This window comes from Chiloscyllium plagiosum, chromosome 36, assembly GCF_004010195.1.
Source record: "Chiloscyllium plagiosum isolate BGI_BamShark_2017 chromosome 36, ASM401019v2, whole genome shotgun sequence".
Taxonomy (NCBI): domain Eukaryota; kingdom Metazoa; phylum Chordata; class Chondrichthyes; order Orectolobiformes; family Hemiscylliidae; genus Chiloscyllium; species Chiloscyllium plagiosum.
This window is the reverse complement of record NC_057745.1, coordinates 17455966-17474384: the sequence shown is the minus strand read 5'-3', so window position 1 is coordinate 17474384 and position 18419 is coordinate 17455966. Positions and strand designations below refer to the sequence as shown.

Sequence of the window (18419 nt, the reverse complement as noted above, 5' to 3'; positions counted from 1 at the left end):
AAGGTAAACATGCAGGTTGAGTCTGTGATTAAGAAAGCGAATGCAATGTTGTCGTTTATCTCAAGAGGGTTGTCATATAAAAGCAGCGATGTGCTCCTGAGACTTTATAAAGCTCTGGTTAGGCCCCATTTGGAGTACTGTGTCCAGTTTTGAGCCCCACACCTCAGGAAGGACATACTGGCACAGGAGTGTGTCCAGCGGAGATTCACACGGATGATCCCTGGAATGGTAGGTCTAACATATGAGGAACGGCTGAGGATCCTGGGATTGTATTCATTGGAGTTTAGATTAAGGGGAGATCTAATAGAAACTTACAAGATAATACATGGCTTGGAAAGGGTGGATGCTAGGAAATTGTTTCCATTAGGCGAGGAGACTAGGACCCGTGGGCACAGCTTTAAAATTAGAGGGGGTAAATTCAGAACAGAAATGCGGAGACATTTCTTCAGCCACAGAGTGGTGGGCCTGTGGAATTCATTGCCGCAGTGGAGGCCAGGACGCTAAACGTCTTCAAGGCAGAGATTGATAAATTCTTGATGTCACAAGGAATTAAGGGCTACGGGGAGAATGCGGGTAAGTGGAGTTGAAATGCCCATCAGCCATGATTAAATGGCGGAGTGGACTCGATGGGCTGAATGGCCTTACTTCCACTCCTATGTCTTATGGTCTTAATCTTGTGTTTCAGTAAGATTACCTCTCATTCTTTTAAATTCCAATGAGTACAGGCCCAACCTCTCATAAAATAGCTCCTCCTAGCCTGGCATGAACCCTAGTGAACCTTCTCTGGATGGTCTCCAATGCCTGTATAAATAGAACATTTCAGCGCAGTACAGACCATTCAGTCCTCGATGTTACACCAACCCGTGAAACCCATCTAACCTACACTATTCCACTCTCATCCATATGCCTATCCAATGACCATTTCAATGCCCTTAAAAGTTGCCGAGTCTACTACTGTTGCGGGCAGTGGGTTCCATGTCCCTGCTACTCTGAGTAAAGAAACTACCTCTGACATCTGTCCTAAATCTATCACCCCTCCATTTAAAGTCATGCCCCTTGTGCTAACCATCACCATCCCAGGAAAAAGGCTCTCACTGTCCACCCAACCTAACCTCTGATCATCTTATATGTCTCAACTAAGTTACCTCTCGACCTTCTTTTCTCTAACAAAAACAGCCTCAAGTCCCTCAAATTTCCTCATAAGATATTCCGTCCATACTAGGCAACATCCTATTAAATCTCCTCTGAACTCTTTTCAAAGCTTCCACATCCTTCTTATAGTGCAGTGACCAGAACTGCACACAATACTCCAAGTGCGGCCGCACCAGAGTTTTGTACAGCTGCAGCATGACCTCATGGTTCTGAAACTCGATCCCGCTACCAGTAAAAGCTAACACACTATGCCTTCTTAACAACCCAATCAACCTGGGTGGCAACTTTGTGGGATTTATGTACATGGACACAGAGACCTCTCTGCTCATCTATGCTACCAAGAATCCTATCATTCGCCCAGTACACTGCATTCCTATTACTCCTTCCAAAGTGAATCACCCCTCACTTTTCTGCATTAAACTCCATTTGCCACCTCTCAGCCCAGCTCTGCAGCTTCCTTATGTCCCTCTGTAACCTACAACATCCTTCGGCACTATCCACAACTCCACTGACCTTAGTGTATTCCCCAAATTTACTAACCCAACCTTCTAAGCCCTCATCCAGGTTGTTTATAAAAATGACAAACAGCAGTGGCCCCAAAAACAGATCCTTGCGGTATACCACTAGTAATTGAACTCCAGATTGAACACTTCCCATCAACCACCACCCTCTGTCTTCTTTCAGCTCGCCAATGTTTGATCCAATCCGCTAAATCACCCTCAATCCCATGCCTCCATATTTTGTGCAGTAGCCTACCATGGGGAACCTTACCAAATAGAGACCTGGGTTCAATTCCCGCCTCAGGCAACTGTCTATGTGGAGTTTGCACATTCTCCCCGTGTCTGCATGGGTTTACTCTGGGTGCTCCGATTTCCTCCCACAGTCCAAAGATGTGTAGGTTAGGTGAATTGTCCATGCTAAATTGCCCGTAGTGTTAGGTGTAGGGGAATGGGTCTGGGTGGGTTGCTCTTCAGAGGGTCGGTGTGGACTTGTTGGGCCAAAGGGCCTGTTTCCACAATGTAAATAAATAATCTAATCTAAAAAATGCCTTACTGAAATCCATATACACCACATCAATGGCTTTACCCTCATCCTTCTCAAGTAATTAATTAAGGTTTGTGAGGCACGAGCTACTCTTCACAAAACTGTGTTGACTATCCTGAATCAACATACTCCTTTCGAGATGATTATAGACCTCTTATAACCTTTTCCAACATGTTACTCACAACCGAAGCAAGGCTCACTGGTCTATAATTACCAGGGTTGTCTCTACTCCCCTTCTTAAACAAGGGAACAACATTTGCTATCCTCATATCTTCTGGCACTATTCCTGTAGACAATGACGACATAAACATCAAAGCAAAAGGCTCAGCAATCTCCTCCCTGGCCTCCCAGAGAATCTCTAGAGAAATCACATCCTGTACAGGGGATATCTATTTTCACACTTTCCAGAATTTCTAATACTTCCTCCTTGTGAACCTCAATCCCATCTATTCTAGAAGCCCGTTTCTCAGTATTCTCCTCGACAACATTATCTTTTTCCAATTAAATACTGACAAAAAATATTCATTTAGCACCTCTCCCATCTCCTCTGACCTCACGCACAACTTCCCACTACTGTCCTTGATTGGCCCTAATATTACTCTAGTCATTCTCTTATCCCTTATAGAAAGCTTTAGATTTTTCCCTGATCCGATCCGCCAATAACGTCTCATGTCTCCTCCTCGCTCAGCTTAGCTCTCTCTTTAAGTCTTTCCTGGTGACTCTGTAACTCTCAAGCACCCGAACTGAGTCTTCACATCTCATTCTAACGTGAGCCGCCTTCTTCCTCTTGACAAGAGATTCAACTTCCTTAGTAAACCACAACTCCTGCGCTCGACAACTTCCTCCTTGTCTGACAGTTACATACTTATCAAGGACACATAATAGCTGTTCCTTGAATAAGCTCCACAATTCTGTTCTGCCCATCCCCTGCAGTTTCCTCCCCCATCCTATGCATCTTGTCTAATCGCATCATAATTGCCTTTCCCCCAGCTGTAGCTCACATCCTCCCATGTATACCTATCCCTTTCCATCGCTAAAGTAAACATAACTGAATTGTGGTCACTATCACCAAAGTATTCACTTACCTCCAAATCTAACACCTGGCCGGGTTCATTACCCAGTACCAAATCCAATGTGGCCTCGTCCCTTGTTGGTCTGTCTACATACTATGTCAGGAAACCCTCGTGCACACATTGGAAAAAACTGACCCATCTAAAGTACTTGAACTATAATATTCCCTGTCAGTATTTGGAAAGTTAAAGTCCCCAATTCTTACTCTCATCTTTCCAATCCTTTCCTCTAACTGTCAGGAACTATTCAGAGGACTATAGAAAACTCTGAACAGGGTGACTTCATCTTTCCTGTTTCTAATCTCAGGCCATGCTACCTCAGTTAACGAGTCCTTAAACGTCCTTTCTCCAGCCGTAATACTATCCTTGACTAACAATGCCACACCCCTACCTCTTTTACCATTTTCTCTGTTCTTACTGAAACATGTAAATCCCAGAATCTGCTTGCTGGTGCCCTCTTGCAACCCTGAAATCTTATTTTGGACCTCCCTATTCTCAAACTCCTCTACACTCGACCTACAATTTCAGTTCCCATCCCCCTGCTGAATTAGTTTAAACCCATCCGAAGAGCATTAGCAAATATCCCCAGGATATTGGTACTCCTCTGGTTCAGGTGAAGGCCATCCTGTTTGTAGAGGTCCCACCTACCCCAGAAAGAGCCCCAATTATCCAGGAATCCAAAACCTTCCCTCCTGCACAATCCCTGTTGTCAATAGTTCAACTCCTCTCTCTCCCTATTCCTCGCCTCGCTAGCACGTGGCACGGGCTATAAACCAGAGTTAACAACTCTCTTTGTCCTAGCTCTAAGCTTCCACCCTAGCTCCCTGAATTTCTGCCTTAAATCCTCATCTCTCTTCCTACATATTTCGTTGACGCCTATGTGGACCATGACTTGGGGCTGGACCCCCCTCCCCAAGGATTCTAAAACACCATCAGAGACATCCTGAATCCTGGCACCTGGGAGGCAACACACCAAACATGAGTTTCTCTCATTCCCACAGAACCTTCTATCTGTCCCCTAACTATGGAGTCCCCAATGATTTATGCTCTGCCCCTCTTCCCCCTTCCCTTCTGAGCAACAGGGACAGAATCTGTGCCAGAGACCTATGCCCCATTGCTTACCCCTGGTAAGTCATCCCCCACAACAGTACTTTACTTTAATAATAGGCCCAAAATCTGTTCAGGTATTCCAAGTACTTTGTGTAGTTTCAGCAAAACTTCCCTTCTTTTAAACTCCATTCCCTTTGAAATTGCTTAAGTGGTTTAATCATGGATATTGTACAAACCATGGTGATTTAATGGCTCATATGCTGTAGAAATCAAGTAGTAGGACTCTTGTGGTGCAGTGGTTGTATCCCTATCCCTGTGTCTGACGGCCCAGATTCAAGTCCCAATTGCTGTCGAGGTGAGTCACATGTCTGGAACAAGTTGATTAGAAATATCAAGTAAATCAAGCAGTTAGTACTAGAATCATATGGGAGGGTAGGTAGCAAGATAGAATCAGAAGGTGCATGGTATTTCAAGATTTTTCTTGATTAAAGATCTGAAAATATTTTGCAGAGCTTCAAAGCTCCTCCCAGTTCTATTATTTCTTATTAATTTTTAACATGTCCATGTTTTAATTCAGAGGTTAATAAGAACACCATGTACTAGGAATGTGTAACTCAGTATCTGGGTTAAAATGACATTTTATGGTAAGTAGTCACCATGCCTATGCTACATAAAGAACATCAGATGTGTTTCCAAGAATGGAACACAATCATGGGTTTCTGATGATGCCATTAATTGTGAATGTCAAACTGACTTGGCTCATTAAGCTCTGTGATTAGCTTCGGAAGACACACAGACATCTGCAGTTTTATATAATGTTTGCACTTGCACTCTCCTTGAGACAGCTGAAAAACATTGAATCCAACATGACTCACTAGTGGTTTGGTTTTGGGGGTTGGAGGTGGGAATTGGTTTTGTCCCTTGCATTGCTGAACAGTGCACAGGTGGTGTGGTATTATTGGTCACATTCATATGCAACAAATTAAAGGTGATTGAGGCTTAGATAAAAAACAAATGCCTTCACAGAAGTAGCACTGGTTAAGAGGTTCTTTCTTACAATGATTTTCAGCATTTTTGAAAATCCTAAAGTTGTTCCCTCACAATACTGCATTTTGCAATCTACTAATAGTCTGTCTATAGTTCAATGGAGAAAGTAAGGTCTGCAGATGCTGGAGATCAGAGTCAAAAGATGTTGTGCTGGAAAGGCACAGCTGGTCCGGCAGCATCTGAGGAGCAGTAGAGTCGATGTAGACTCTGATGTTGTCTGACCTGCTGTGCTTTTCCAGCGTCACACGTTTTGACTCTATCTATAGTCCAATGGTAACCAATCTCACTCTGTCTCCTCAGTTTTAGATATTATGTTCTCACTGATCCTGACATTGTTACCTTGATTACTTCATCAATACTTACTTCTTTACACCTGCCTCGTGATTTTAGCAGATTTTCAGAAAAGGGGTCACTTTTCCCCAGAATTGTAAAGCTCGTTTAGTAGGTATTATGCAAACAACCACTACCAGGTCAATATTGGTAGAGGATGAACCACCAGTGAGTCTTAAAAAGAGGCAAGAGACAGCAATAGCCTCACATTATATTGGCTTGTTGGTCTTAATTCTTGTATCTATCAGGAGACAAGGATGTCATCTATCTCCATTGGGACCTTGAACTAAACTCCTTTATTCAACATCTAAGACTGTAGGACATCATCGGATTGGATGGAGCTTAAATAAGTTTTCAACATTAACCTTTTCTAAATCTTTTCTTATACAAGATAAGATTGTTGCAAGCTTTTTTGTCCCCATGATTAACATCTGTTTTTTTTTGGCATATAATGACATTTATATTTATCACTACTCTATCCACTGAGTCTCTGATTTCAGGAATTTAGATAGTGTGGAGGTTTCACAATTCTTCCAGAGTACATACCCTTTGGCATTGGGAGATTGTTAAATCTTGAGCTTGAGCACTGTTGACCTTGATTCTGATCTTGAACTTTATTGATTTGTAAATCATTTCTCCTCTGGAAGATCTTTTATCTCTTGAATATCCTCTGCAGAGGATGTTGCTTCCTCTAAAATTGGTAATTAGTCCTAAAGTACCCCTAAGCATCTGAATTGCTATGCAGAGGAACTCTTCCCTGCTAACTCTGGTAGGTGCTCCATAACACCACATGGTGGACCTTTAATCTCAAAACATCCGTCATAGAAGATGTTTGCTCTTTGGAAATAAGTACTTTTTTTTTTGCAGTATCCTAAAGCCAAGTAATTGTCATTAACCATGATCTCTATCTGTGGGCATTGTCCAGGCATCCATGCAGTTGTATGCAGCTCACTTTCATTCTGCACAAGAAAATCTGCCTTCTCAATCTGCTGATACATCTGTGTTGAAGTATATTAAATGTTTTACTTCAACCTGTTGAGTAGTTTGAACAGCTTCATTCACTCTCTCTCTGTGGATGTCTACCCAATGAACCAGTCATCTTCACATTCTTGTTCCTGTTACTCAGCATAATCTCTGACCCTGATACTGATCATTCTTCTTTGGAAGATGAAGGACTGAAATCTTGCTCTTTAACTTGTGTTTGCCTCATCACCGAACATCACAGTCAACACCATTGATTCACTTTGTTCACCAAACTGTCGAGGTTTCTCGAATGGGTTCAGGTGGGGTACCCTGCCCTTGCTTGTTCTCAATCTTCTTTACAAAACAATGTTGATTTTGTTCTTCTTTTCTGTCTTCAGTGATTATAGGATTTTTTTTAACTGACAGATTCCTGACAAATCTGTATAATTCCAGATTTCATAATGAGTTATAAGATCGTTGACTTTTCTTGAGATCTCTGGCTGCCATATTGCCAACTGAGCCACAGCTATACACTGGCTATGCCTAAATATTTCCAGTGTTTCCTTTCCAACTCCTCTTTTCAAAGAGAAGCAGGAATAACAAGTCTTTGGTCATACATTTGTAAATCATTTCAGTTTGAAATGCTGAAAGTATGTGTTCTCAACCAATTCACTGGACTTTCGATCCGACAATCCTTTCATGCAATACTGGTGAGAGGGAGCACTTCCTTGTTTTTTTTTGTTCTTGAGCCTCTTTTGGCTTGCTGGCCAATTCATCTTCTCAGCTAAATGAAAGATTTACTTTATGGCATTGTAGGTAATACAAATGGATTTTTCTTCTTTTTGGGTTCCCATATAAGTTTTATGGACCCCAATGAAATCTTTTATTGGTTGTCGTTTGACCAATTGATCATGGCTTGTTCCTGGACTAGTAACCTTGGACCCCGTTGATATCTATCTGTTGACTCAAGGATGTTTGGGTCAAGACTACACGCTAGCTCAAAAGTGAAAAGTATTGATTCTGAATCACAAATACATTCTTAACTCTCTAATATTCTTTGCATTGCAGGGTTACTTGTAGCATACTTGTAAATAATTGAGAATGATGCAACCAGGACCATTGCATTTCATATGTGTCAGCTATGGCTTCTGTTTTGTCAGCCATGATGTTTGATCTGATAAGGCAGTGTCACTTATCCTTGTATCAATCTTAAAATTAATAAGATGCTTATTGCCAGAAACAAGTTTTGGCAAACTCAAGTCGGTTAAGCTATAATTTCTGAGCTGAAAGAAGTGTTGCTGGAAAAGCGCAGCAGGTCAGGCAGCATCCAAGGAGCAGAAGAAGGGCTTATGCCCGAAACGTCGATTCCCCTGCTCCTTGGATGCTGCCTGACCTGCTGCGCTTTTCTAGCAATACTTCTTTCAGCTCTGATCTCCAGCATCTGCAGTCCTCACTTTCTCCTAAGCTATAATTTCCCCCAGCAATGACTAGGGTATCTTTTCCAGTGGTGGTGGTTCTATCATATTAACATCTTTGCATGAATAGGCATCTGGCACTTGACTGTACTCTAAAACTGCATCCTACTTTGGTTCATCTTATGGCAATGTGTTAGAATTTTTCAGATGTAGCATTCCTTTGTCATAGTTAGACTCTCCTTGTATTTGTGAGACTGGCACTGACCCTTAGCGTGTGTCTACCCTTTTTGTTGGTTTGTCATGTGTAACGTTAGAATGTTTTTGACCTTCTGATTGATTCTGTTGCCCTTCTGTGGTAAATGTGTCTTTTTCCTTTCAGGATGCAATCCCGGTGATTCCTCCTGGTTTCTGCCTCCAGTTTGATTTGAATAGTTTTCTTCAAAAAGTTAAAAAAAAAAACTTTCCTCATACTATAGAAGATCTGAGAATTAAGTCCAATCACAGTTTTATCTCTTATGAATTCAGACTTAAAATCTCCTAACTGCTTTCCTGCCATGATCCAGTAAATTCTGGGCAAATTAATTTGCATTAGAGATGGACCACTAAGTGACGTTTGTATTTCAGGGAAATTCTGGCCTGGTGAACATTCAAGGGGTTCAGCCAACCTCACTATGGAATGAGAATCATAGGACTATATTTTACATTTTGTGCAAAGTATTCCTGCCTTCAGCAACAACATTATAATGCAAAAATAGTCTGCAACATATTTCCTGATTTTACTATTTCATGCATTATTTGTTGCTGCAATGCATATATTGAGTTTGTGCAAGATGTACTCTTTGCTATTGATTGTATTGAATGAATGACTCAATCCAAGTCAAACATGTCAAGGTCTTTTCGAATGCTGAATATTAGATCATATTAATGCAGTTGTCAGAAATCAACAAAATAAAAAAAACTATTCTCAGATGAACTTGCAATTGTGCCTGACAGTCGAAGCAATAACAATTTATCTATATCCAATTAGTGACTTTAAACTCTACTAATACTAACAATTTTAAAAATAAATTATTTTGGAATGTTTACAGATTTTTTTGTAACATGCTGAACAAAAAAAAAGAGAATCTTACCATCTCCTCTTGACGCTCTTGGTCAGGATCATTGCTGAATCCCTTTGTATCAACAGCCTGAGAGTTACATTAACTAGAATTGGACCAGCCATATAAAGACTGTAATAGACAAGCAGGAGGCTGGAAGAACACAGCAAGCCAGACAGCATCAGGACGTGGAGAAGTCAACATTTCAGGTACAAACTCTTCTTTGAAGGGTTATACTCAGAAAGGTGACTTTCTCCACCTCCGGATGCTGTCTGGCTCGCTGTGTTCTTCCAGCCCCTGCTTGTCTATTTTTGGATTCCAGCATCTGCAGTCTTTTGTCACTATATAAAGACTGTGGCTGCAGTAGCAGATCAGAGGCTGAGAATTCCATGGTAAGAAACTCAACTCCTGCCTCCCCAAAGCCATCTATCATTTACAAGGCACAGGTCATACCTCTGATGGAATACTCTCCCCATGCCTGGATGAATGCAGCTCTAACAATACACAAGAAACAAACAGGAGAAAGGAGCCCACTTGATTGGCAGCCCATCCATCATGTTCAAAATTCACTCCCTTTCTAATCAAACACAGGCAGCAGTGTATAACAGCAGCAAGATGCACTGCAGTCATTTTCCAAATGTATTTCAACAGCATCTTCCAAACCCGCAACCTCAACCACCTGGAACAATAAGGGCAGCAATGCATGGGAACACTACCTACACTGTCCCCTTTAAACCACACACCATCCTGGCTTGAGGATGTACTTGCCTTCCAAGGACTACAGCAATTTTAGAAGGCAGCTCCAGGACAATTAGGAGTGGGGAATAAATGATTGGTTAACCAATGATGCCCAGATCCATAAATTGATTTAAAAAGTGGATTGCATTGAGAGTCCAAGGACCAAAGTATGTCATTGAGCATTCGAAATTGAATAACATAGGCTAACAAGAATGTTGACAATTTGCACTTACAACTCTGCTTTAAGATTTCAATATTGCTAATTTGCTACTCACTAAAACCTACATAATATTCACATCTGAATAGAACTCTGAACTTCTAGAACACCAACATATATATTTTCCTGTTGTAAAATTAATGTTTTTGATATTGATGTCTTTAGAATGTGTGGCTGACCTATTTCTATTTTCCTTATGAAATAGCATTGAAGCATATTTCCAGTGCAATACCCTTAACATGTTTCCCACATCAGCTTTTGCTTGCCTTAACAGAATAGTTTCAGGAAGTTTAAAATGCCATCTTGTGGTTACAAGTGGGAATGTCTTTAGTTTGTCTAAACTTTCCAGTTGGTATTATTTTTGCGCTGATAGCAATCTATTTAAATACCATCAATTGGAAAGAGCCACACTTTTCTGTCCTCCATAATGCAGGTAAAACAGAGATGAGTAGCACATGACAGAATTCTGGAAAGGCAACTAAATGAGCTGTCAGCAATATATTCGCCTCTGAATTTGAAGGAATCTGTATTCAAGATTATGCAAAGAAGCATGATAGGTACTTTGGAGGGAATGCTGCATTATCAGAGGTATTGTCTTTCACATGAGACATGAAACGGAGACCCAAGAGTGGGGAAATTATCTCTATGGTCCCTCAGAGCTGAAAATGTGTTGCTGGAAAAGCGCAGCAGGTCAGGCAGCATCCAAGAAACAGGAGAATCGACGTTTCGGGCATAAGCCCTTCTTCAGGAATGAGGAAATGACTTTGCTCATTCCTGAAGAAGGGCTTATGCCCGAAACGTCGATTCTCCTGTTCCTTGGATGCTGCCTGACCTGCTGCGCTTTTCCAGCAACACATTTTCAGCTCTGATCTCCAGCATCTGCAGCCCTCACTTTCTCTCTATGGTCCCTCAACCAACATCACCAGAACTGGTCATTCCTGATGAAGGGCTTTTGACCGAAACGTGACCTTCTTGCTCCTTGGATGTTGCCTGACCTGCTGTGCTTTTCCAGCACCACCCTCCCCTCTCCCACCTCCCCAACCATCTCATTGTTGACTGTTGGACCTTGATATGTACAAATTCGCCACTGCATTTTCGACTAATGCAACAATTGACAACATTTTAAAATCAGTTGCAAATGTTTTCTTTGACATCAAAGTCACTCACTTTTGAACATCAGTAAATGGACGACCTGCAGTGTGAAAACTGGGTGCATCACGGTTGAAATCATTTATTGAAGAAAATTAGGTGGGGAAACTAAAAAACTTAGTCAAATAAATAGATTGATGATTTTTTTTAGGAGAAGTAGCTTAATGCACAGGTTAGTGTGAAAGTTTCACAGGAGTGAACCAAGGCAATCTGCTGCCAAAGTTGAAAATTGATTGAACGGGGAGCCGAGCAGGGAAGACAGTCTAGCAGCAATGACAGGAGTTTCTGGGGTTAATTTAGGAGGCAACATCAGAAATTCATTGCAATGATAAAGCATAGGAGAGGAAGAGACAACCAGGGAAGAAGTCAGGGACAGCAGAAAAGCAAAAGAAAAAGCATATAATGTGGTGAAGATTAGTGGGAAACCAGAGGATTAGGAAGTCTTTAAAGATCAGTAGAAAATAATTATAAAAGCAATAAGGGAGCAGAAGATGAAATATGAGAATAAGCTAGCTAGTAATATAAAAGAAGGTTGCAAGTGTCTTTTTAGATAGATATGAAAAAGACAAGAGAGAGACAAGAGTAGATATCGGACCACTGGAATACAAGGCTGGAAAAGTCTTAATGAGGAATAAAGAAATAGCAGAAGAACTGAATAGGTACTTTGCATCAATTTTCACAGTAGAAGATACCAGCAGCATTCCAGCAGCCTACCAGAACTTCAAGAGAGTCAAAGGGCAGAGGTGAGTGTAGTGGCCATCACAGAGGAGGAGGCGCTGGGGAAGCTGAAAGGTTTGAAGGTGGGTAAATCACCCAGACCAGATGGACCACACTCTGGAGTTCTGAAGGAGATAGCCGAGGAAATTGTAGAGGCATTGGAGGTGATTTTTTCAGGAATCGCTGGAGTCTGGCAAGGTCCCAAAGGATTGTAAAATGGTTAATGTAAAACCTTTATCTAAGTAGGAAGGAAGGCAGCAGAGAGGAGATTATAAACCTAGTGGCTTTACGTCAGTCACTGGTAAGATCTTAGAGTCTTGCAGAGTACTTGGAAGTACATGGTTAATAAGGCTGAGTCAGCATGGCTTTGGTGAATCGATTAGAATTTATTGAGGAAGTACTGAGCAGGTTATACAAAAGAGAGCCAATGGATGTGATCTATTTGAATTTCCTGAAGGCCTTTGACAAGGTGCTGCGCAGGAGATTGCTAAAGAAGATAGGAGCCCATGGTGTTAGGGGCAAGGTACTAGCATTGACAGAGACTTGGCTGACTGGCAGTAAGCAGAGGTAGGGATAATGGTGTCTTTTTCAAGACAGCAGCCAATGTCTAGTGAAGTTCCTCAGGGATCCATGTTGGGATCACAGCTGTTCAAGTTAATGCATAAATGATCTTGATAAAGGAACTGAGGGAATTGTTACTAAGTTTGCAGATGACATAAAGATAGGTGCAGGGACAGGTAGTGTTGAGGAAGCAGGGAGGCTGTAGAAGGACTTGGACAGGTAGAGAGAGTTGACAAAGAAGTGGCAGTTGGAATATAATGTGGGAAAGTGCGAGATGCACTATTTTCTAAATGGGGAAAGGCTTGAGAAATCTGAAGCCCAAAGGGACTTTGGAGACTTAGTTCAGGATTCTTGTAAGGTTAGCATGCAGGTTGAGTTGGCAGTTAGAAAGGCAAATGCAACATTAGCATTCATTTCAAGAAAGTTAAATACAAGACCAGAGATATACTGCTGAGGCTGTATAAGGCTCAGGCCAGACTGCATTTGGAATATTGTGAGCAGTTGAGGGCCCCATTTCTAAAGAAGGATGTGTTGGTATTGGAAGGGCTCCAGACGAGTTTTACAAGAATGATCGAGGGGATGAAGGGCTTGTCAAATGAGGAGTGATTGAGAACTCTGGATCTGTACTTGGTGTTTAGAGGGATGAGGGGTGATCTAATTGAGACTTACAAGATACTGAGAGGCCTGGATAGAGTGGACGTGGAGAAGATATTTACATCGGAGAGACTTCGACAGAGAGCACAGCCTCTGAGTGAAGGGATGAGCCTTTAGAATTGAGGTGAGGAGGAATTTCATCGGCCAGAGGGTGGTTAATCTGTGGAACTTATTGCTGCAGAGGGTTGTGCAGGCCAAGCCATTGAGTAGACAGTATTTAAGACACCGTTAGATAGGTTCTTGATTGATAAGGGGATCAAGGGTTATAAGGAGACGGAAGGAGAATGAGATTGAGAAATAAATCAGCCATGATTTAATTGTGGAGCAGACATGATGAGTTAAATGGCCTCTATCTTATGGTCGTATGGGGATAGAAGGACATGGAGATACGTAAAGATGGATATGTAGATTGGAACATCCAGGAGAAAATTAGGACTTGAGGAACTTGTAAAATTAGATTTGCCAGTGTCAGAGAATTTAAAATTTAACATGTTAGATGGAAGCAAACTTGTCTTGGTCTAAACTGCAGCAGTGAAAAATCAGAAATTAGAGCTGCTTGTAACATGAGTGACACAGTACTAATGGCTAACTTACACATGGATAGGGTTAACTAAATCAACGTTAATTCTGTGGAGTATGAATTCCCGGAGTCTGTATGACATGGGTTCATGGAGCAGTATATTGAGGAGCCATCTCGGGATTTAGTATTGGAAGAAAAGGCTAATTAATAACCTTGTTGTAAAGGAGTATTGGTAAATAGTGACCATTATGTGATAGAATTTCACATTGGGTCTGAATGCAATACTATATTCTGAAAGTAGGATTTTAGATCTCAAGAAAGGATAATATGATGATATGAATAATAAGTTGGCTATGGTGGATTGGGAAAATATGTTTAAACATGTGATAATAGACAGGCAATGGCTAGCATTTAAATAAATACTACATTGTCTATAATAGAACCAAATCCTTCTAAGGTTCAAATCCAAAGGGAAAGTAAATTAATCATGGTTAATGAAGAGTTAAATACTTCATTACATCAAATTAAGTGGTTTATAAAGATGTCAGAAAAGTGAAAACCTGGAGAATGGGGAGCACTTAAGAACCTAACAGAGAGGAACAAGAAACTCATTAAGAAAGGGAAAAAAGAATATGAAAACAGACTAATGAGGAAAAGGAGGCTGATTGTAAAAGCTTCTTTTGGTATGTGAAAAGGAAAAAAGTTATTTAAGACAATGGTGGGCCCATTACAGGTGTAGACAGGAAAATGTGTCATGTAGAACAGGGAATGGCGGAAAAGCTTTGCATCTGTCATCACAAACGACAATACAGAAATACTCATGAAACCGAAGAATTGAAGGAAATCTGTACTGGTAAAAAGGTAGTACTTGAAAAGTTAATTTAATTGAAGGTTGATAAATTTCCTTGACGGATGAACTATATCCCAGAGCTTTGAAGGAGGTGGCTATAAGAGATAAAGGATGCATTGGTGATTATTTTTCAAAATTCAAGAGATTCTGGAAAAGGTCCTGTGGACTGGAAAATAGCAAATGTAACCCTACTATTGAATAAGGGAGGAAGTTGGAAAATGGACCTGTTATTTTGACTTCAAAAGTTTTCAAAGAAGGAACTGTGAACTTAGTGATCTGGGAGTAAAGTGATACCAGTGAGAGGGGGTGATGGAGGAATGGGGTTTTTCAAAAATAGTAGAGAAAATGTTAGAATCTGATATAGAAGATGTGATAACTAGACACATAGAAAAGAATGGTAAACTTAAGTAGAGGGTAGATTTATAAAAGGAAAATAATGTTTGACAAATTTGTTAGAATTGACACTGACAGAAACATTAACAATTTTCATGTTAGGACCCCAACAAAAATCACAATTTAAATGTAATACTTCCACTTGTAGGTAGGAATGGATATGAACAGATATTTTGCACTAGGGGAACTATGAATAGACTAACATTTGTTGTAAGAAAAGCGTAGTGATAACAATTATTTTTCTATATGGAACTAATACTAAAATGTGTCCCAAACAGCAGAAAATGAATTGAAAGGCAGTAGAAGAATGAGAAGGGCAAACTGAGTTCATGGCAAAGAGTTTGAGAAAGCTTTCAAAGATGGGATCACAAGTAATAGCATAGGGTCTAAGCAATAGGTTTTCTGTGGTAGGCCCCAGATCTAAAAGTCCAGTTACTGATTGAGCAGAAACAAGACAAGGAAGAGACCGACATCGAGAGTTGAAAGAAAGTGTAGAAAATCAATTGGAATGTAGTTCCAGAGAAGTGACAGAGGCATTTTCAAAGAAGGAAATTGAACTTTGTGATCTAGGGGAAAAGAAATGATAGCAATGAAGGAGTGGTGGAGGAACAGTTTTGTAAGTTTAAAAGTTTGGGAGGCTGGAATGAAATTTTTGAAGAAGTTAAATGTTAAGGTAAAACAGAAATGGGTCAGAATTTCTATTTTAATTGTGACAGAATCACAACACTACAGGAGGAGGCTAGTTTCATCAGTTTCCTGATGAAGGGCTTTTGCCCGAAACGTCGATTTCGAACCTCCTTGGATGCTGCCTGAATTGCTGTGCTCTTCCAGCACCACTAATCCAGAATCTGGTTTCCAGCATCTGCAGTCATTGTTTTTACCTAGTTTCATCAAGTCCTTGCTAATTCTATGCAGTGCAATCCACAGTCCTATTGCCCTGTTCTATCCCTGCAGTCCTACAATTTTATTTCCTTCCAAAACATATTCAATTTACTTTTGAAATCACTGATTGTGTCTGCTCCTCACAAGCAGTGAGGCTCAGATTAATACAATTTGCTAATTCTTCCTCCTATATCCTGCAGGAGACCACTGAATCCAGTGAAATTATGGATTTTTCAGTATTGATCACAAACTAGTCAACCTCCATCGAATTATCAATGGGGCTTTGCTACACAGAAACATAGATATTGTTAAATTACTCAGCTGGTCATACAACGATGAATTGTGTTACCGGATTAAACAGGCAATTGATTGTGTTACTGAGTCCTGGGATAATTAATTGTGTTACTAGGTCAAGCAGCAATTAATTCTGTAACTCGGATTATTACATTACTGTGGTTTTGAGAAGCTCTTGTCCACATTAGACACAAGAAACCGCTGGGATGGTGAACAGTAATGACAGGGAAAGCAAATGAGATAATGCAGCAAAACTCTTATATAGTCTGCTCACCCCCATGTACAAAGGCAGTAGTTAGAGAAGAAACCAACAAGACAAAGGCATCAAGGTGACATCAGGAAGTGACTGTCATATTCCTTCTATTTTCAGTTAGACAGGTTAAGTACCATTGATTCAGCTTATTTGAAAATTTCATGCAGGTTTATTTAATGGCTCAGCCTACAACTTGCATTTTCAGATAACCATGTATGCAACCTGTTTCCAGCATTGCTTCTGCTAGACTGCAAGTGCAGCTGGTCAAATGGTTTCATCCTGGACTTTGGCTGATTAACAGATCTAAAATTTAAAGAAACTTAGCTCTTAAAGCAATAGGAAAACTTGATGTAGTTGAAGAAGTACAATCTTACAAGGAACAATAAATGTTGGTACTGATTAAACTGATACATTCTGTGTAGCCTACATTGTTCCCATTTACCTTGGAAGTAATTTGAGGCAGGTTGGCCTACATCACCACCAACCCCCGGGTACTATTTTCTTTGACAATAACCTTAAATCTGTGTTGCCTAGTCCTTGCACCCTCAGCAAATGGGTCTAGGTTTTCTTACCTTAGTAAACTATTCCCTCTGTTCAACTGCTCTATCAAACCTCTCTTCAACTTCCTTTGCTCCAAGGAGACTATTTCATCATATGGTTGACTTGTGCCTTGTAGATGAAGGACATGTTTTGAAGAGAGAGGAGGTGAGTTGCTTTCTGCAGAATTCCTAGCTTCTGAGCTGCTTATGTAGCCACTGTATGTATATGGCTAGTCCAGCTCAATTTCTGGACAATGCTAACCTCCAAAGTGTTGCTGCTATTGAAAAGTTTAAGATCTTGGGCTTTAAATGCTTTAATTTGCTTTGTTTTCAGTTAGTGAAGTTTTACCAATTCTCAGGCAAAATACACTTAAAGAAATGGTTTAATTACCTAATTACTTTTACTTAGGACAACAGCTGATCTTTTTATCCGTAAAAGATTGAGATTTTAAAAAGAGATAATATTTTACTAAAGCGGCTTTGTTTCTTCTCAATTGAGATATTCAAATCAATTTATAATCCAATAATTTAATATTGGTATAATCTAATTTCATTCAGTATAATACAATGCTAAATTGTCTATCAGGACAGCAGTGAAAATTCGTTATTACTCTGCTTTCAGACTTTTAATGATGTGAGCAGCTTTAAATTCTTACAGCATTAAATCAAAAGTAAGAGGAGAGTCAGTGCTGTAGAGAACAAAATGGAGAGAATACCAAGTAAGATAGAAAAATGTGTAATAAAAACACAAAGTGTTGAAAAAGCTCTGAAGGTTTGACAGCATCTGTGGAGAGAGAAACAGATGTTACTGGCTGAGCTTTGTTTTTTGGTGAGCTGCAAGTCATGTTGAATTTTTTGGAAAGATTCCCACCTTGAAGCCTGGCAGGATTTCTTCCGTATCTTATCAAACATTAACTACCTACCCTGCCTGTATGGTATTCTATCTCCATCTTGCTCCGCACCGTTCCCAGAATATCCACTTATTCCCTGCACCTAGACAAGTACTGTCAATTCCACACTGTAAAGTAATCTATATAAAAAAAAAAGTACTGTCAATCTGGAGGCCTGGACATAGTGGCCAGACAGAGGGTAATTGGTGCCCCCCTCCCCGCCCCCCCATATAGGCAGCGTTCTGAAAATTCTGCTGAGTGGAGTGATGCAGAGGTGGAATATCATATTGTGCCAGGCCCAGCAATGGAGGCTGCGATACCAGACCAGCCTGGTCAATGTTGCCACCAAGGTCAGTGCAATCTAAGTCATCTGGGGAAATGACCAGCACTTCGGGCCCATTGTGTTGCATTGTGTCTGCTTACTTGGGTTTGTTTCTGAGGAATCGGCAGATTGTGTTTACTGGGTACCCATTTTTCTGGAAAAAGTTGTACAGATATTTTTCTTTTTTTTTTGTAGTTCTTGGGTGCTGCAGTATGATGTAGCTTGTTAAAATAATGTCTTGATGCAGCTCTGTTTGTGGGTGTTGGGATGAT

At 40.5% G+C, this 18419-nt stretch overlaps 1 protein-coding gene and 1 long non-coding RNA gene across 4 annotated transcripts in view; one reads left to right on the top strand and one right to left on the bottom strand.

Moving 5' to 3' along the window:
• The window catches only part of LOC122541006, a 17220-nt gene extending 8160 nt beyond the window's left edge, over positions 1 to 9060 (top strand). The window contains exon 3 of the long non-coding RNA XR_006309487.1: positions 8451 to 9060. This is a non-coding gene — a long non-coding RNA (uncharacterized LOC122541006). The remainder of the gene's footprint in view (positions 1 to 8450) is intronic.
• Positions 1 to 18419, bottom strand: part of LOC122541005 (SHC-transforming protein 1-like) — a 142298-nt gene that overhangs the window by 99598 nt on the left and 24281 nt on the right. The gene's annotated exons all lie outside the window — the stretch shown is intronic.